The sequence below is a fragment of the Mirounga angustirostris genome, unplaced genomic scaffold (assembly GCF_029215605.1).
Source record: "Mirounga angustirostris isolate CCGP_5_RB_7025 unplaced genomic scaffold, mMirAng1.0.hap1 SCAF_14, whole genome shotgun sequence".
In the NCBI taxonomy this organism is placed as follows: domain Eukaryota; kingdom Metazoa; phylum Chordata; class Mammalia; order Carnivora; family Phocidae; genus Mirounga; species Mirounga angustirostris.
The window spans coordinates 18,916,212-18,938,117 of record NW_026991722.1 but is presented as its reverse complement, the minus strand read 5'-3'; the positions used below and the strand labels follow the sequence as shown (position 1 = coordinate 18,938,117).

At 38.3% G+C, this 21,906-nt stretch overlaps 1 long non-coding RNA gene across 2 annotated transcripts in view; it reads left to right on the top strand.

Annotated features, from left to right (window-relative positions):
- Nucleotides 1-21,906, top strand: part of LOC123852571 (uncharacterized) — a 455,546-nt gene that overhangs the window by 335,480 nt on the left and 98,160 nt on the right. The gene's annotated exons all lie outside the window — the stretch shown is intronic.

Here is a 21,906-nt window from a genome sequence, read left to right as displayed (position 1 = left end):
TTTAGTCTGTTTCCTGGACTAATTCTGTCAAGTCTGTATTCTTTTTTACGTGGGGCCACTGAATTCACTGCTAGAGATTTAGTGGTCAGCTAATGATTAGTTAGTTTAGTGGTCAGCTAAAGATGAGACAGAATTTTGTTTAAATGTCTTCAGCCGAGAATTCCCCCTGCCTTTGCCAATGGATTCTGTGTGTTGGGGCACACCTTCAGTCCTCTGACAATTTACAACTCTGCCTTAGCCTTCACTTCCTGCTTGTGTAGAGCATCAAGATTAGCCCAAAAGGAGAGATTAAAGTCCTCTCGAGTCTTTCTTGAGCATTCACACAGCCCTGCACCTATGTGGGGCTTTCTAGATTCTCAGGGATATATTGGAAAATTTCAAGGTCCTGTAAGAACATCTTATTCCCCATATTTTCCTTTCATATTTTTTTTTGGTCAGCCTCTTATTTTCCCCAGCTGTTATGTGCCTGAGGCAGCTGCTTGTTTTTGACAAATACCCTAGGGACAGAGTTGTTCTCACTAAGGGAGATCAGAATTAGGTCAAATACAGAACAGGGTTTTTCTAGGGAGCTGCCAGACCAAGTAGTGACAAATCTTGGGGGATGAGCTTTGGGGGAAGCTCCAAACTCATTCTGCCCACCTTCAGTGACTACTAAGGTGCTGGCTGTTACAGCCATAATAGTTGGTCATTCTCAAGTCTACCTTGGATCTGGATAGAAGGGGATGGGAGTAGGGCAAGTTAAAACATCACAAAATGCAGTTTGTGCTAGGCAGAGTAAGGTCCCTCACAAAAAGTTCGTGTTCCAATTCCTGAATCTTGTGAATATGTTACCTTATATGGCAAAGGGGACTTTGCAGATGGGATTAAGATAATGGACCCTGAGATGGGGAAATTATTCTGGGTTATCTAGTTGGTCCCAATCTAATTACATGAGTTCTTAATAGCAAAGAATTTTTCCCACCTGTCATCAGAGGTAGATAGGACCATGAAAGGAGGATCAGAAAGATGCAGTGTGGCTGGTTTTAAAGAAAGAATGGGGGCCATGAGCCAAGGAATGTGGGTTGGAAAAAGCAAAGAAACAGGTACTCCTTTAGAGCCTCCAGAAAGGAATGCAGCCCCATTGACACCTTTGATTTTAGCCCACTGAGACCTGTATCAGACTTCTAACCTACAAAAGTGTAAAATAATAAATTTTTGTTGTTTTAAGCCTCTAAATTTACGGTAATTTGTTACATCAGCATAGAAAAACAAATGTACTGTTATTACTGAGATTCAGCCATTTAAAAAAAATAACACTCCTCAATGTTGTAAGCATTTGGTCAATATCCAGATTTCTGAAAAAGTTGATTTTGACAGTTTTTTTCCAGTGTTTTCATTGCCTTTATAAAGGGGTGGATTTTTAGACGTCTTTACTCTGCCATTCTGGAAGAGCTTTCCCCCAGTTCCTTCTGGCATCTGGTATTGCAAATGAAAATCAGATTTTTGTTGCGCTGTGGATATGTTTTTTTTTTTTTCTTTTGGGAAGCTTTTTAGACTTTCGCTTGACTGTTCTGAATTCACTACATTGTGACTAGATTTGCAAGTTTTGTTTGCTTTTAATTCATTCTGTTAAACATTTGGTAGAGACTTTCAATTTAAGAACTCAAATCTTTCTTACATTCTGGAAAGTTATCTTTTTTATTTACTTAATAAATGTTCTTTTCATTCTTGCTCATCTCTCTTTCTGGATTTCCTACTAGATAAATGTTAAACTTCTAATATGTAGAAGATATATTATGTATGTCTCTTAATTATTATTTCTGTCCTTTATTTTTTCCCCTCTTGTACTATATTTAGGGAAATCTTCATTTCAATTTTCTAACTCTCTCATTAATTCTTCAGCAGTATACCTTGTTCTGTTTTGCCCATGAATTGAATTTAAATTTCAACAAGCAAGTTTTTAATTCCCATGATATCTAGATGATTCTTTCTTATAGACACAATACTTTTTTTTGCCATTCTGAAGATAATACATATAAAAGTCCAGTACTGGAGCACTGGGTGGCTCGGGCGCTAAGCATCTGTCTTTGGCTCAGGTCATGATCCTGGGGTCCTGGGATTGAGCCCCGTATTGAGCTCCCTGCTCAGCGGGAAGCCTGCTTCTCCCTCTCCCACTCCCCTGCTTGTGTTCCTGCTCTTGCTGTCTCTCTCTCTGTCATATAAGTAAATAAAATCTTAAAAAATAAAAATAAAAAAGAAATAAAAAATAAAAGTCAAGGACTGGTTCTTCTCTTAATTTTATTTTCTCCATTATAAATTCTTTTTAAAAATTTTTATTAATTTATTTATTTTAGAGAGAGCATGCATGAGCAGGGAGAGGGGCAGAGGGAGAGGAGAGAGAATCTCAAGCAGACTCCCAGCTGAGTGTGGGGCCCAATGTGGGGCTCAATCCCACGACCCTGAGATTGCCTGAGCCAAAATCAAGAGTTGGATGCTTAACCGACTGAACCACCCAGGTGCCCCCATTGTAAATTCTTCTATGCATTGTGTTTAGTGTATCTTTCTTTGTGTTACCTTTCCCAAATGTTTGGTGATTTTTAGATGTGTGTTCCTTTAAGCAGCCTTTGTAGGAATGGGCTAGGATTCTTTGTACTACTGCTTGTTTAAAGTGACATCAAGATAGGAAGCCTGAGTTAAAGGAGGATGGATATAGCCCGTCTTCCTGGGCTTTGCCACTCACATGGGACACTGCCCTCATTCTCTAACACAAGCTGCCACATTCACTGATCTTGCCTCAAGGCAGATTTCCATGTTACTGCTATGTACAAATGCTACAAAGGGGTAAAAGGTGGAAGACAGCTGTATTTCACTCATGCTTCCTGATACAGTATTATCTGATACATAATGGTTTATAACTCTTATTCCTGCTATGTAAATTATAATTGCTACCAATATAAAGTTACCCTCTTATTTCTATTAGTTGACTATTCTACTTTATCTAATACTGACATTTCTCCATGACTTCCTTTTTCTTAGCCTTTGCTTGATATATCTCAACTTTCCTTTAATTTTCAAAGTTTCCAAGGTACCTTCCTTTGTATGTGTCTTTGGTGGAGAGAATATCATTGAGGGTTTTTTTTTTATATTACAGTATGAATATTATGTCTTTAATAAGGAAATTCAATCCAGGTCCAACATTTCCAAGTGTTGACTTTATTTGTATGTTTGCCACTGTAAGAATGTCTGTCTTTGGGCGCCTGGGTGGCTCAGTTGGTTAAGCGACTGCCTTCGGCTCAGGTCATGATCCTGGAGTCCCGGGATCGAGTCCCGCATCGGGCTCCCTGCTCGGCAGGGAGTCTGCTTCTCCCTCTGACCCTACCCCCTCTCGTGTTCTCTCTCTCATTCTCTCTCTCTCGCTCTCACTCTCAAATAAATAAATAAAATCTTAAAAAAAAAAAAAATATTTAAAAAAAGAATGTCTGTCTTTGATGGCACTCAACAAATATATGTTAAATGCATGAAAAATTTATGATATTCAGGTTTCACGGCTTTCTCTCTTTCAGTATAAACATTTAAAAATTTCCTCTTATCTTCTGTAGACATCTTGTTTATAATTTTACTAGTAGTTAATTGTGGGTTTTAAAAAATATTCTATTTATGTGTATGTTCCCAAGCTTTATTAGGCATTTGTTTATACTGTAATCACAATCCTGAAATATCTGAATGATTTTCAACTCCATAGCAGACTATGAACAATAACTAGCAGTCTGCATCTGAAAGGTAGAGAGTAAACAGAAGAATCTGCTGGATACAGCAGCAAAAAGCCAGGACCAGACATCTTGTGTTTTAACAATGCAACTGAAGTTTATAAAACTAACTCCTATATCAAGAATAATCCATATAGTATGTTAACAATAAAGGAATTACTTATACTTCACAGAAAGATCACTTCTAAAATAAGTTAAATTTCAGAGAAATGTTTGAGAAATTAATTGTGTAAGATTCAATGAGCTAATGCATTCATTATGTAGAAATGCCTCCAATGTCTTAATTATATTGTATCAGCTACCTGTTTGGGTATTTTTATTAATTTCATGTGTACAGAATCTTATTTTAAACTGACTTGATTTGGGCTCTGTTATTTATCTCTAAACTCCATCTTTTGCATGTATAAAAAATTGGAGGATGTTAATACCTAATAGGGTACTAATATGGATTATGTTGAAAATTGAATGAAATAATCCATGTAGAGGCATTTGGCACAAAGCCTGGCATCCATTACCCCCACCGCTTACTAGGTATGTGACCTTGGGAAAGTTCCTTAACCTTTCAATGCCTAGATTAATCATCCCTAATATGGGGATTATAGTAGTTTTTACCACACAGATTTACCATAAAGAGCTTAGAGCAGAGCCTGGTACATCCTAAGTTCTCAGTCATTGCAAGCTATTATTAGTATCTGAACACAGTGAGGGCTACAACATACATGCTCTGGCAGCAACAATGAGAGAGGAGAGTATTCTTTATGCACACCGATCAAGGAAGCAATAGTTGTGATATGGTCCAAAGAGTAGAGATGGGCTTGAGTCAGAAGGCTGGGGTCCAGGTCCAGGTCCACTGCTTGGCTATGGAACCTTCCCAAACTCTCGGTATCTACTTTTGTATCACAGGGAAAAATACCTAATACACATTTGATATGGGAATTATAAGATTTGTCATGTATATGAATGTTCTGTAATGTAATATCAAAACTGTACCATAGTATCAGTTACTATCAATAATTGTAGTATCAGTACTATTTAGCGGGGACTGTTTATAACCTCATTGACACCTCCTATTAATGTAGCTAGCCCCATGAACATTCAGAAAAGAATTATAGATCCTTGCCCACATAACCACCTTCTTGTTTACTTCCCCATTCCTTGGATGTATGTGTCATTAGTAAATCTGAGTACAATTACCATAAGGAATAGAACAGAGGTAATATTTTGTGAATTATAAACAAATTTCTAACTCTCCATTTTGGCAGAACAACTCTGGCCCACCCACTATAGCTGTCAGCGTGATTTATGATGTTCTTTACCAAGTTGACAGCCAGTGGAAGAGAAACTCCATGTGAGAAAAAATTCCTTATATTTATTCTACCTAGTTTAATACCTGATGAACCATGTTATAAGAACAATTCTTAAAATAGCCTTGAGGAGAGCATCTCTACATTTCCCAACACATACAATACATCATAGAAATTCTCACAGAGAATGTAAGGTGAATGGTAATAGCCTTGCTGTGAACTTGACTGGTTTACAAAACAGGCCTTGATTAGAGACTTAGCAATAAAAACAGCAGGCTCTAAATTCTAACTGGCACAGTTCTTCTTGGTTTTGATCATTTTATCCTAACAATAAGTCTTCATCATAGGCAATACTATTATCAGTATATACAATAATAAATAAGAAGGCAGGACCAATGCTTGGAAGACAAAGCATGATTACCTTCAAAGCCACTTAATTTGGAGAGAGAAGAGGGGACAGAGTCCATCCTAAGTAGGGTTGTCTCTGCTTCAGGTCTTTCCTGAAACCTTGTCTGATGACTACAGGCCGTGGTAATCTTCTCCTTCATCTATACAATTCATACGACACCCATTATATTGACTTACTTTGTAGTGCTCTCCAAGAATATGTGATTTGTGTACCTTTTCTTCTCAACCACATGGTGTCTTCAACCTCTCCCATTTCCTTTGGCCTCTTCCTCCCAGTTTATAAACACAAAATTCTCTTCATATAACAAACCAACCAAACAAAACCATTCCCTTACCTTTGTGTCTCCTTACCTGGCTGAGTTTCCCATGATCTAAAAGAGTAGGTAGCACTCATTGGTACTAGTTGGCACTCTATTCTCTTGGCTTTGAGGGCACTACTCTCTCTTGCTTCTATTCAATGCTCTTTCCTGCTTCTTTTTTTTTTAAGATTTTATTTATTTATTTGAGAAAGAGAATGAGATACAGAGAGAACATGCGTGGGGGGAAGGTCAGAGGGAGAAGCAGACTCCCCGCTGAGCAGGGAGCCCGATGCAGGACTTGATCCCGGGATTCCAGGATCATGACCTGAGCCGAAAGCAGTTGCCCAACCAACTGAGCCACCCAGGCGCCCCTCTTTCCTGCTTCTGTTGAAACTATCTTTTCAACCTCCTTCACTGGCTCCTCTCTCCCTGTCTTCTCCTTACACTTTGATATTCCCCAGTGCTTGTCTATCCTTAACAGTCCCTGGGATTCTTCATTTACTCCAATATCTTAAATATGCCAACAGGTCTCAAACACATATTTCTAGTGAGATAACCTTTCTTAAGTCTAGAATCATGTTTCTGATTGCTTATTGTATACCTCAAATGTATCAACAACGGAACTGATTTTCTCCCCAAAACATTTTCCTTTACTCACCCTCTTCATTAGGGAAACTCTGGGAATCATACTTGCTTCCTTCCTCTCCTTTATTTCTATGGCCTTGTCTATTCACTTCTAAATATCCCTTGAACATATCTAATTATTTCCATTCCGTTTCTCATGACCTCATTATTGTTCTCATTATCCTCCCCCTGATGTCCAGAACCCTCTTCATTATATCTCTTATCATCATTTTCGCCCACCTCTGATGTTATCCTCACCCATCACACATGTCATCTGGGTAGACTTTAAAAACAAAATGATGCTAAATGAAAGGCAAAAATCCCTCATTGTGTCCTTCTCTTGTTAAATGTCCTTGAATAGTACTCCACTGATTTCAAAGCAAAGTTTCAGTTCTTTGGGCAAAGTTAAAGCACTTTTCAATACAACTCTCTTTTGCCTTTCCCAGTCTAATCTGCATTATGCACCCCCCCCCATGGTACCTTTGGTTTCTATTCATGCTGTTTCTTGCCTACATGCTTTTGTACATGAACCTGGAGTCCCCTCCTCCCACTGTTCTGCCTGGCAATCTCCAGATTCTCCTTCAAAACTTCATCAGAGCACTACTGCTTCTGGGAAAACCACCCTAACCTCCAGTAGTGTAAGACACTGTGTCCTCCAAACCACTTCCACAAATCTTTATTAGAGCCCTTCTGACAATGTACTATAACTAATTATTATTCCCATGTCTGTCTTCCTTGCTCATCTGTGAACCTCCAGAGACTAGAAGTGTCTCATTCATCTTTACATCCCTATTGCCTAGCATAGATTCTGGCACACAGAAGGAACTTGATAAATATTTGTGGAATAAACAAAAGACTAAATAATTGAAGCCCCTTCCTTTATGAAAGTATGGTGCATGAAGCCATCATTACGTTTTTTGGTATCTAAAAAGTACACGGTACTAATGAGTAGATGCGCTGCTTGGCTCATTTTATTACAATCCCTTTGACACTTCTGTTAGAGAACACTGGCTCCAGGGCAAGTGTGAGGGTTCAGTATTTTTAGCTTCTAATGACCTCAGATTTGTTCCGTATGCTTCCCAGTTCCAATCATGTGTATGTGTTAGCCATGGAGATTGGCCGCGTGCACACACTTTCAAGGAATTACCTCAAGGAAACATTTGAGCAGCAATCATCAGTAGGAAGTGAGAGCCTTTAACATGTTGCTGCTGTAGGATTCCTCATTATTGGGCACTTCTCTTTGAACAATCTCTCCCAATGTTTCCCATTTCCTGTGGTTGAGCCTTAGAAAACGTCTTTGGTCCTTTTGGGGCTATATAGGGCATCATTAGGTCATCATGAGATCAAACAACAGGTTATTAAGCAGAAAGGCAGGTGCATTGTGTTAATAACCCAATCAATTTTACTATCCATCTGCATTCCTGACTCATGTAGATGACTTAAGAGTGCCTATGGCTTTCTTTAACACTCACATCCCTATTTTGATGAGTGAAAAGTCACCCAATAACTTCATATTCTGGAGACTTATTCAAAGGATGATGTCTTCATGGATAATGATGGACTTGATTTATTTCATTACCGATTGCTGGCTAATGTTTGCAAAGAAGTTTGGATGAAATTGGTCATTTCAGCATCTAGTTACACAGTGTCCTATGGTTTCACATGCTGTAGTCTTGTTTTTGGAGCTGTATATTAAGTTCCTTGATTAGAGAGTCCACATATCCAGATATAATCTATATTCTCCACAAGCCTGAGTATGTATGTGTGTATATATATATATATATATATATATATATATATATATATATATATATATATATATTTATATATATATAAAGTTACAGAGTCTTAGAATGATAGGGTTGGATGAAAATTCGTTTTCTTTATGTTTTCCTCAAAGTTTGACATAAATATTTTATGAAATGTCTAAAATAATGTCCAAAATAAAAATAGCCATTTTCATTCAAGGCTGATTATAATTACAAAAGTTTTTCCCAAAACTATATAAATTATTGCTCTGATTAAATATATGTCTCACTTTTTAATTCAGTGATTGCATGGTAGAATGATGTAAAGAGAACTAAAGCTGAGAGGGGGGTAATCTATATCCAGTGCAGTCTAATTTAAGTTGATCTTTATCTGATTTGGCTTCTCTGGGGGCTACTTGGAAATAGCTGTACCAGAGGCATTCACTAGCGTCCCACAGATGTTAATAATAGAGGCTTTCTGTAGACTTTAAAATAAAGACGATGTCTCTACAGTGCAATGACAACCAATTAGAAGATGAACATTTGGTCCATGAGTTGATGATTTTAATGCCATGCATCATGCTTGACTGATTAAACACCTTCCCTCTGCCCTGAATTAACCAATTTATTGTCCTAGGAGGTAATGTTGTAAAAAGCTGCTATCTGCATAAAACTGTGGACCCACTACCCTCAATTATGTACAATCAGAAAGAACTGTTTATTTCAAAAGGGTCTTTTAAGAAATAATAGCTTTTTTGAAATGAAACTCAAATGCCATAAAATTTACCCTTTTAAAGTATGTAATTCATTATTTTTAGTATATTTAATATATCATATTAAATATATAATATATATTAAACAGTTATCATCACTGTCTAATTTCAAAATGTGTTCAGTACCCTACCTCCCCACCACCATTAATGTACTTTCTGTTTCTGTGGATTTGTCTATTCTGAGTATTTCAAATACATGGAATTGAAACATTCAATATATGACAGACTTCCTTCACTTAGCATGATACATTCAGAGTCCATCCACGTTGTAGCAGGTATCAATTCCATTTTATTGTTAAGTAATATTACATTATAGAGATCTATAGCATTTTGTTTATCCACTCACAATTGATACACATTTGGGTTGTTTCCAGTTTTTGGCTATTATGAATAATGTTACTGTGAGTATTCACGTACAGGTTTTTGTGTGGACATAGTTTTCAGTTCTCTTGGGTATATACTTAGGAGTGGAATTGCTGGAGCATATGGTAATTCAATGTTTAACATTTTAAGAAACTGCCCGTTATTTTCCAAAGTGGCTGCACCATTTTACATGCCCACCTGCAGTGTGTGAGGGTTCCAATTTCCCCACATCCTCACCAACACTTATTATCTGTCTTTCTGATGGTAGACATTCTGGTAGGGTTGACGTGGTATCTTATTGTGATTCTGATGTGCATTTCCCTAATCAAGTGACTAATGATGTTGAGCATCTTTCCATCTGCTTCTTGGCCATTTGTATATCTTCTTTGAAGAATTATCTATTTAAATCCTTGGCCTATTTTTTAAAATTAGGTTGTTTTTTTTTTTTTTACTATTGAGTGTTTATATATTCTGGATATAAGACTCTTACAAGTCATGATTTGCAACTATTTCCCCTTATTCTGTGTGCTGTCTTTTCACTTCCTAGATATGTGTCTTTTGAAGCAAAAATATTTTTAGTTTTTGCAAAGTTCAATTTATCTATTTTTGTTGTTGTTGCTTATGCTTTGGCTGTCATACCTAAGACACTATTACTTGCTCCGGGGTCAGAAAGGATTGCTTCTATATTCTTTTCTGAGAATTCTACATGTAGGTAGAAGATTCATTTTTTAGTTTATTTTTGCATATAGTGTGAGGAAGGTTGAGAGGATTTTGTCAAGCACTCTCCCCTGATGTGTATCAGTTTAAAATGTGAATGCAGAAATCTGTCACTTTCCTGGAAGCCCACATTATAAAAGCAACTTCTGTGGCAAACCTGGCTTTATTGATTATTTATTGAGTAGAATTCTGTTCAAGATGATGGAGGGCTAAAATTGGGCTAAATGAAACTTATAGAATTTGGGGGAGGACTATGAACCAATTTTAAGGACTTTTATAAAATTTCAAATGTGATTTTAAATTCTCAAAGCTGGACTGAGAACTTGAAGAAATCACTCTGGATGTTTTTCCAAACATTTTTAACTTGGTTCAAACCGATTATTTAATATTGAATTGTATTTTCACATGATTTATTCCATATGGGTTTGGTTAATTTACGTGGAATTCTTCAAAACTCTGTCTAAACCACATTGTTGTTATCAAAGAAACTGATGAGTGTCTTCTAAAACCCTCTTAAAAGCACCACAAAATCATGGTAGCAACTCCAGGTTCTAAGTTGAAATCCTTCCACTTCGTGTAAGAACCATCAGCTTTGAATGTGTCTAGATACAAAAACCCATTTTCCCATTTTGAGGAGAAAATCCTTTTTCAGACACTCTTCCTTGAAGGTAAATTTGCTATAACATATTTGGGCTTAGGACTAAAACCTTTGGTTTGTAAGTTGAAGTTTATCTTTTGCTCTTACGTTAACCGGATATAAGCTGAAAAGAATCTTGAATCTGGTTGTCTTGAGGTACTGCAAAGGAGAAACCACTGAGAATAAGAGCATTGCAATAATCACACATCACAGATGCTGCCTGCTGCCATTGTTCTTTCATTCAAGGAGCATAATTATTTGAAATGATATTTGTAGATCATATACCTGGCACATCATAAGTTCCCCCAGAAATGTTGATTCCTCTTTTCTTTAAACACTCTTAAGGCATGGAGAGAATGAGTGTCTTAAAATGGTTTTCATTTGTAATCACTTTGGAAAATTAGGTATGGGGAGGAAAACCTGTGAATAAAGGAGAATTTACAAATGCTCTTCCACTAAGCACGTGACCCAATGGTTATGTAAGGAGTGAACATCCTCTCAGCATTAATAAGCAAATATAAACCAATAAGAACACAAGTAAGGACTTTTTTCCCAACCAGAAGTGAGGGCTAGGGTTTATAGGGCAAGAGATTAAACAATTTGTATTCCAGGCAATATTGTTGTCACCACCAATTCTAATGAGCATTTTCTAATTTATGTCTTTAATGTATTTATTATGAATATATTACATAAGTGGAAGCCTGCCTCAGGACTGGAAATGCAGGAGACTTCATTTTCAGACTCAGCCTTTTCACTAATTACTTGATCAATTGGTTACAATCTTATTATTTTACAAATGTTTGAGAGAGTGGAAACTTGCTAATAAAATATAGTTCAGTGTTGAAAATTATGCCATGTCCTCTGTCTTAGTATCTATGAGAACATTGAAAATTGGCCCAACAGTGACTTAAGAAATAATTATGCAAAAAAAGCATATTATTTTTACTATAAATGTAGTTTACTTCAAAAACACAGAGACTGATCACAATCATTGCCCTAGGTAACAAGGCAAAGCAATTTGGCAGCAAATAGATGACAAGACTTATAATAAATATTTCCCGGAGTTGATAAATGGAAGCAAGGAACAAATAGGGTGGGATTTAAGTGAGTTAAGAAATGTTTTCTAATTCTTAAATTGATTTATTTGAAATACAAAAAAGGGTCTCAAACCTTTTCATCTCAACCTAAAAATCTGGGAGATTTTTTTTTTTCAGTTATGTGTTTTTATTTAAATTCTAGTTAGCTAACATATAGTGTAATGTTGGTTTCAGGAGTAGAATTTAGTGATTCATCACTTACATATGACACCCAGTGCTCATCACAATAAGTACCCCCCTTAATACTCATCACCCATTTAGTCCATCCTCCACCCACCTCCCTTATGGTAACCTTCAGTTTGTTCTCTTTAGTTAATAGTCTCTTATGATTTGCCTCCCTCTCTCTTTTTTTTTTCCTTCCTTCCCCTATGTTCATCTGTTTTGTTTCTCAGATTCCACATATGAATGAAATCATATGGTATTTGTCTTTCTCTGACTGACTTATTTTGCTTAGCATAGTATACTCTACATGCCCATGACACTGAAAATGGCAAGATTTCATTCTTTTTTATGGCTGAGTAACATTGCATTGTATACATATACACATCTTCTTTATCCACTCATCAGTTGATGGACATTTGGGTTCTTCCCATAATTTGGCTGTTGTTGATAATGCTACTATAAACATTGAAGTGCATGTACCCTTTCAAGTCAGTATTTTTAGTATCTTTGGGGCAAATACCTAGTAGTGCAATTCCTGGGTCATAGGGTAGTTCTGTTAACTTTTTGAGGAACCCCCATACTGTTTTCCAGAGTGGCTGTACGAGTTTGCACTCCCAGGAGCAGTGCAAGAGGGGTTCCCCTTTATCCACATCCTTGCCAACATCTGTTGTTTCCTGTGTTGTTAATTTTACCCATTCTGACAGGTGTAGGTGGTATCTTATCGTAGTTTTGATTTGTATTTCCCTGATGATGTGTTTAAAAGGCAGTCATTAACTACTCACTGGGTGAGGGACACAAAGGAAAGAGAAGATACGCTCTTTAATGTGAAGAGACACAATTTTTTGGAGCCCAAAATATATAGGAATAGTTTAAACGCAAGTTTCAAAAAAATAAAAATTAATACAACATTTCCTAACATGGAATTATGAGAAAATAACTGATTCCAAATATTACCTACCTATTGCACGTGTCTTGTGAGGTCATACTTCTTTTAATGCCCCAAATCAGATTAGACTGAACTTCCAACGTACTTTCCTGAAGGGTGTCTAGGATCACTGATCCATGTGTTTCTGAGTATCCCCAGGAAATGCTTTCAGTATTCTGGTTTTTTACTGTTTGGGTTTTTTAAATTAATTTATTTACTAACTAATTAATTAATTTTGGCCTTCTGCATTTTCCTTTAGCACAACCCATTGGAATGTGACAATATATTACATCACTATATAACCCCAAATTTAGGCTATTCAGGTTTCCAGAACCACTACACCAGGACTTCAGCAGAACAATAAGGGTTGTGTTCAGGTTGTGTCTTGGCATGGACAGCGCCTCCACCATAACACAAAATGGTGAAGGTATGCTTAAGGTCCAACCTGCAGCCTTTCATTATCTACTGAAAACTGAATGTTTGGAAAAGAATACATCCAAGTCTCCCAAGAATGAAACTAAATTCTTAGAAAAGAAACTTTTCACAAAGGATTATGATTTCTCGAGATGCAATTTTGCCCACAAAACAAACAAAAACTATATTTTACTAAGATAATTCAGAATGACACCATTTAACCCACGGCACTCACCTCCTCCAACCCAAGGAGCCAAATTTCAGAGTTATAGAAGAAAGATAAAACCTTTTAAGTTTATGCCTGCCTTTCTGGAGTCTGGACAGAATCACTTGATGACTTCCATTGCTTTGGATCCTTATTAGCCAGGGAAAATGAACTTAGAGGAAATAAAGGGGAGAAGTATGACATGCAAGAAGCTGCCCCTGCAACATTCTCATTAGGCTTCCTTGCCTCACGGCACCAGTCCCTCATCATCATAATCGTCACCATCATGATCATCATCCTTATCATACTTGTGTTCAGGAGCAGCTGCAGCTCTCAATGACCATTTATGGGGTGCTGGATATGTGCTGGGCCCTGTGAAAGGTTATAGGGGCAGTGGACAACCAAGTGTTTGCAAATGGGTAGCAGAGAAAATGCTTCTCTCCCTCCATATGTGTCTTTGATGGCTAAGAATGAGGTACATTTTTGCCCGTGCAGTTGGAAAAACAACCACGTGATCTACCTTATCATGCCCCTTAACTACTGCAGGTTGTAGAGTCTCAGAGCTAGAAGAGACCTTAGCAATGACTGGATCCACTTTACAAATAAGGACACAAAGGTCCAGAGAAGTTTTGACTTATCTGAAGCCAGATAACTCAGTCATGAGAGAGCAGGGACTGGACCCCTGGATCTCCTGAGTTCAAGTTCAACAGACTTCCTGGTATATCAGCCTGTTTCTCTTGAATAATATCCCAGGGTACTCCAAAGCATCTTAGAATATATCTAATACTAAAGTTATTTTAGTACTGCTGGTAGAAGTAGTAAATAGAAAATATTTCTGAAATGCTTATAGGTGATCTAATTTTCTGGGATTCTAATTTGCTTTCATGATTTACATTTTAGAGTCTCAAATTTTATTATTAAATTATTATATAACTATTAAGTGGTATATAGTCTCATGATTGAATACAGTAATGGTGTTAGGTACGGAAAAGGTAGCATGGCCCCTCCAATAGCTTCATGGCAGAGCCCCTGTGAATGCAGAGTCTACAAATGTAATTCATAATGTAATATGGTGTATGTGTACCCCCGTCATGATTTTCTTCTCATCATACAACATTGAATTTGAACACTTTTTTGTAGATTTTGGTATGAGTTCACAGGACTTGAACAAACAGACTAGTTCTAATCTTTATAAGCACACATGACCTGTAATTCAATAAAGAAATATATAGGTTTTAGAGTTTAAGATTTGAGCTCATCTCCAAATTATTCAACCTCTCTGAATTGTAATATCCCCAACACTAAATGGTGATGATGACAGCTTTTTTAGATTATATCTGGATTGGGTACATATAAAGTGCCTGAGACATATAGGTTCTCATTAGATGGTAGCACTTCTGATATATTATTTCCCTATAGTTCCACTGCAAGGAAGTTAGACTGAGAGAATTTGGGTCGTTCACTTAGTGCCTCTCCCAGGGCCAGGTCATAAAAGAGCTGGGACTGACCTGAATTTGCCTTCTTAAATCTCAGGTAAATGTACTATTTTTTGAAACACCGTAATGGCTAGGGGAATGGGGTAGGAAGAGAAGGTAGTGGAAGACTGTAGGCCTTCAACTTTGCAAAAATTCAATACCCCTTCTCCCCCATTCCTTTGTAATTCCAAGATAGGGTACATTGGAAATCTTTGGTTCATCCAATATGTGTCCATTTTTCCATATCATTCCATATTTCTGACAAGACTATAAGTAACTCATTCCAAGCTCAAACCACACACCCTGAGATCAGTGCCAAGAGGAATTTAGTTGGTTATTAGGGGACATGCTAACATCCTGCTAACATCCCATATCCTCTACCTTCCTACCTGCTTTCTGGCTGTCAGAATGTTCTTCTTTTGCACAAGGCATCCAAGAGCTGACAGGTTGGCAAGATAATCAATAGAAGAGACAGCAGATGATTATCAGGGGTGTAGAAGGCAAAGGTTATCACTATGTGTTTAACTTCTATTTAACTTTCATGGGACCTGTATGAAAAATGGTGAGTATGAAAAAATTTGCTGTGAAGTGCAGAACTAATTAATCTATTACCATATTCTATTCTAATACATTTGAACAAGGCACCTACTCCCTTTGTAAAAGCCATGCATCCAATTCTAGCAAGCTGTTTTCCCCCTTACAATGTGAAAAAAAATTTTTTTCTAGTATGCTGAAAATTAAATTGGCCATGTGTACAAAAAAAAAGACAATAAAGGCCTATGGCACTAAAAACTCATTAAGATTTTTTTTCAGTGGCAGTGCACAAAATATTATAAAATAATGTGAAATTCAAATATTCTTAAATAATCAAAAACTAAATGAGATGGAATAGACTCTTTCAGTACCAGAGTTATGTGTCTTCCAGAAATCCTCTGTTAAAGTTATATTTATAACCAGATTTGCTGGCATAAGTTGATCTAGGATATAGAGGATAATTTGTAGAATGTTCAAGTCATAAGAAATATAAAACTATGTTATCTCTCACGAAAGACTTATGACATTCAGAATATTGTCTTAAACAGTTAACTATCACTAGAGAGTCTTCAAAAGAACATTTTTCTTCTTTGGTGTCTCTAACTCAAGCGGTAAAAGCCCTAATGCGCCTCAGCCACAGTTATTTGGCTAGTTAAAATGCTTAGCTTGGTGAATGATTTGGGAGTGGTAATATGATTAGAAGCCAGCATTTTTTTTTTCCTATTAACATTCAAAGTTTAGCATTAGGGTCATCGATCTGATTTATTAAATTCCCTGATGGCAAAACCCAAGGCAAATCTACCTGACATGCAGTATTGGCCTTATTCTTAGGCAGAGTCAATTTTTGCTACTATGAAATGATTTTAAGTTAAGATGTTATTCTTGCTAAAATAGAAGTTCCCCTCAGGCCTGTGAGTTTAAAAGTTTATCAGTTTCTAGCTAACATTGATCAGTTTTTGATTTGGGGGAATGTCTGAGGTCTAAGCGTGGAATGCAGAGAAGAAAGGTCTCTTTGGAGACTAAAGTGGACATCTGTTGTTCTGCATCCAGAATCCACAATTTACCTTCTGGTCACAGCCCCCCAGCCTCCCTTTTGGGGATTTGCCCTCTTACATCGCCTGTGGTCCTGATGGAAGTGCCCAGCAGGATATCTCACCCTCCTCGGGTCCAGGATGGCCATAGGACACTAGCCAGGATAATAGACTGTCTTGGAATTCAAATATTGAGACCATGACAATGATGATGGTGGTAACTGTGAAAATAAGAATAATAAATGATTGGGGATTGATTCATCCCAGTGCTGGCATGCTGAAAAGACATGAGTTCCTGCCATTTAGATTCCTAGAGCTACTCATAGCTTTCCAAGGCCTATTTTCTCTACATACCTTTTGGTTTTAGTTGCTACCCTAAAGGTAGTTTTTAGAAGGGTGTCCTACTCTTCCAAGGATAGGATATCCTTCCAATAAATTGTTTTCAATAAAAGTAGCCACAGTTGTTTCTGCTGCTAGAAAGGGTAGTAGGACATGCCAACCCAAAATATGCTGCTTTGGTATATTGATTATTTTGACCTGTAGGCACTTGAAATGAAAACCAGCAAATGCAGTGAGAGGCTTTCTCTGAACTCCCTTTATCTTCTTAAAGATAGATCCTCCAAAAGGAACTCAATTGTCGCAATCCCTTCCCTAGGAGTTTCACGAACCAGGGAAGACTGACTCATTGCAGGAGAGGAGACTAGAAATGGACACCACACCCACACACACCTTCATCACAAACTATCATACCTCCCATCTATTCTTCTAAGGGCCCATCCATCCTCCCTAAAAATCATTCACTCCCCCCCTAAGAGGCCTACATCTCCCCTCTTCTTTCCTTATTAAGGCTGTGTTTAAGTCTGAATTCTAAGCCACCTTGAAGTTACTTATTTTTCCCTGGGTATCTCCCATGTGTACATGAGGTATACATATTAATAAACTTTTTCTCTTGTTAATCTGTCTTTTGTTATAGGGGCTTCAGCTTAGAACTCAGAAGGGTAGAAGGAAAATTATACTTCCTCCCCTACACTTGCAACAAAGATTCCTAACCAGCACAGATATTCCTAAGGAGATGTAGAAAGTGAGGGTCCCTGGGAGACTTGGAATAAGCTCTATCCAGAAAGGGACACGGGCACACAATGAGGAGGCTAACGACAGACAAATACAACCTTCAGCTTTGTACAGACTAGTCTACTTTTGATAAAGGAAGGTGGCCCCCAAAACTTAGACTTCTGCTTTTCACAGAGTTCAGTGCCCTCTATAAATTCTAAAACCATTTGCAAAGTCTACCGAGGAAACTATATGTTTTCTCAGAGTCCTTGAAAGCCCCAGATAAAATGAGGTTCGGCCTTTGTTCAGAATTTCCCAACTATGGAAGTCTAGTGGCAGGAAGGGGATGGAACAAAAGACTTAATCTTCCCATTTCCATGTTCTCCCAATGTCATTGGATTTGTACCTTCACTGTCCTGTGGCCAGGAAAATGACCCAGCTAAAAACTTGTGAGTGTAGATCAGTAACTCCTGGACTTTCGATTTCACATGCCAGTAAACTTTTAAGAAAACATCAGACTGACTTAGGGTTGTTACTTTTTTGATATTAAAGTAGGAAAAAAATGACCAAATATTATTACCACTGATATTTAAAAAAAAAAAAGATAAATTTAAAGATCAAAAAGCAGTGCATTTACACACACAGAAAAGCGATTAGGTGAATTTTAGGAAAAACCCAGTTTATATTGTCCTTATTTTCCTCAGTTGGCTGTGTGAAAAATAGGCCCTGGTCCAGAAGTAGGCTTCTGAGGAGCTCCTGGAGGAAGAGGTTAGACCCCTTGTGGAGAGTTGGAGGATCTACCCAGCTCTGGGGTTCTGCTTTCCAGGCTCACCTTTCTGGAGGCTGATCACAAATACACTCACTGCTGGGGCACCTGGGTGGCTCAGTCATTAAGCGTCTGCCTTTGGCTCAGGTCATGATCCCAGGGTCCTGGGATTGAGCCCCACATAGGGTTCCCTGCTTTGCAGGAAGCCTGCTTCTCCCTTCCCCACTCCTCTTGCTTGTGTTCCCTCTCTCACCTGTCTCTCTCTGTCAAATAAATAAATAAAATCTTAAAAAAAAAAAAATACACTCACTGGGACAATGGCTGAGCCCAATTTTGTTCATGTATACATATAAACACACTGAGCTGATGAGGGCCTGAACTGGTTTTGTGTTGTTAACAGAAACCTCCATACCCAAAGGCAAAACCAAAAGCACGTTACAATACCCTGGGGCCCAGCTGGAGAGCCCCTGAGAACCTCTCTCACAATTCCCTCCCTTTCCCAGCCTCCTCCCAGACTCTGGTCTCATTTCTTTTTTATGCCTGAACTCCACCTCTCTGCTCAATATGGCCACTCAGGTGTTGACTCCCTGGCTCTATCCCCAGGGACCATGGCCCTACCTACCTACCCCTGGTAGACCTCTAGCCACGTCTGTCCCACCCTTGACTTCAATCTAAGTTCCAGGAACCTCTGCCCACATATAGTATCCCCAGGCCTGCCTTTTCCAGGAGGTATTTGATACAACTCCTTTGATCCCTTTTGGGAGTGACAGACAGTGAGCTCAATATGACCATGTTATCACCATGCACTACCATGCACTACTGTATGCTAGCGTAGATCAGCAAACCTTGAAATACGGCATATGGTCTCTGAATTCTTCTCTTAAGGTGGTCAGAAGGGAGAAAAATTGGTAGGCAGTAGGAGGTCAGACAAGTAAGAGAACAGGATGCACCAGCAGCTTTGCATGCAAGAGTAATGGCAGACTCATGCTGGTTGCACACTGCTGTAGGTCAACCCAAGGAATCATGTACAAGTAGAAGAGAAGGGTCAACGGCAGCAGAAACTAGTATATATATATATATATATTTTACTGAAAACCAATCCTCTTATCATCATTTGTTCAGGTTCATGGGTTGCCAATGTTAAATGTTACTGTTAAAGCAATTAGAATTAAATAGTCCATATTATCTTAAACATGTGCTATGATCTATATCAGCCATCTTAAAGTAAATTATTCTGCAGTAATAAATTATCCCTAAATCTCTGTGGCTGACAACAACAGCAGTTTGCTTCTGCTCATGGTCCGTGCTTATCATAGGTTGGCCGTGGCTCTGCTCCACAGGTCCTCACTTCAGTGCTCAGACTCGTGGAGCAGTCCCTACGTGGGGTTCATATACCTGGCACATCGTAAGTACTATCCTTTGTGGGATAGTACTGGCCTCGTGGCAGAGGGAAAGACAACATGGCAGAATCATATGATGCCTCTTAAAGCTCATGCTGAGAATTGGTGTGAGACATTTTCACTCACATTTCACGGGCAGGTCACATGGCAAAACAATGTCAGTGAACAGGGAAGCAGAATCCTCCACAGGAAGGGTCAATGAATGTTTTAGGTAATCATACAATATCCCCCGTGAGTACTCTATTTTATCTTTCTCATTAGATATCTCCTGAGAAGTACAAGTGCCAACAGTCTTTAAAAATCGTTTTTCTCTGGAATTAAAAAAGAACACAATATAGAGACCAGAGTCTTCAGAACTCCTTAAGATTTCAGATCTTTCCCAGTTAAAATGCCAATCCTTCAGGGCTCCTGTGTTCTGCAGGGGAGCCTGCTTACAAAATGGCAGGTATGCTCACATATCTGTCAGTGTTTAGAGTGGATAATGCAAGCACAGCATTTCACAACAACCCTGGTGGCTGAGTTGCAAAATTATTTATGGCTTTACCATTTATGACATGCTGCTCAGTTTCCCATGAGTTGCTAGGAAAGATTCCTGATAGCTACTATGAGCCATTGAAACCTATGAGACTTCATTTATTATGGCATAATATACACATTACCTCACTTGTGTTAGACCATATGGAGAGCTCTCTGTTGAATTTGGCATAGTTACTGGGGTGAAACGGGAATGGATTCTGTTCCTTGTCCTCTTCAATTATGCTGTATGTTGGATCAGGCAGCCAACTTCAACAGATCATCTGGGCATAGCAATCAGTCCTCAGGACAACATCACTGCCATCACCTATGCCAATGAAGAATAATAAATGTGATATTGAAGAGTGTCTGAGTGACAGGGAACAGCAAAATCTCAAGAGTGGATCAATAGGACTCCCTGTTGATATTTAGCTCCTGTTTGGAAGTTGATGGAGAAGCAGGGTACCCATTTGTCACTCATTGTAGGGTGGTATTTGGAAGGAGAGGCAAGAAGCTCAAAAGAACCTGAAAAGCACAACCAGTTCCGAGTACAAATGAGCAACTAGCAACAACTCCTTAAATGGAGAAATGTGCCCCTGGGGGGAAGCCACAGTCCACGATCTGCCATATGCCAATTTGCCTCTCGCTTAAAAGGGGAACAAATGAACACTTGGACTCTGTGGGCACCGCGGGACAGAATGTTAATCTCTATAATGTAGATATGAGGGGGACATGACCAATATACGGTTATTTCCATGTACCTTTTGTCATTCTGGGGCCTGTTTATATGATATGAGGTAAAGACTCGGTGTGTTCTCTTGAATACAGGATTGGAAAAGCCTCCTTTGGTGGGAGGCTTTTCCTATTTGGATGGCAGGATGGTAGTGGGGAACACTGACCTATTAGGAAGTCTCGGGCATTTTTCTAATCCTTATCATAAATTCACCTCAGATAGAACCACCCAATTAAAATTGGTGTGAAAAGTCACATGATAGCCTCCGAAAATCATCCTAATAGTTTTCTCCTTTTATAATTACAATTTTAAGAATTTTTCTACAATTTCCCTGTTTACATTGCCAGTCCATCTGTCTATGATGTTTGTGAATCTTTCTCTGTTTCTCTCTCCCTCTCTCTCTGTCACACAAACACCCGCACTCACACGCAGACACAAAGACACCGTGACCTAAAAATCAAAGTAAAGCTCAGCAAAGAGTAAGAAGAGTTAGCAGCAAGTACTCTACGAGACCTGCTGGATAAGTTCAATCCATTCTCATATTTCTTTTTTTTACTTGCCTCTTCGATGTTTCTCATCTGTATCAAAATGGAACATTAATAATTAAAGAGTTCCCATTGCAAGATATTATCACTAATAATGAGCTGTGGGTAAAACAGACCCTTCTCTTCCAAAGGACAAGCTCTAACTTTGCTTATGGTTGACTATTTGAAATAAAAGCAAAAGATCGGTGCCCAACCCCGCCCCCCCCGAAAAAAAAGTCTAATTAGTGTTCGTCTATTGGAGAGGAAGCTGAGCAAGCCGCTCCACCACTGCCAAATGAAATTAAGGCCCAATTATTGATAAATGAAGAGTGGTTTGTGCTGGAGCCTGGCCTGGAGTCGCGGAAATACATCTGTCATTTGGCCTGTATAGGAGTCATTCATGTGTGACATAGCATCCTGTGCATTTATCATGCATCTGTAGATTTTTGTTTTAATTC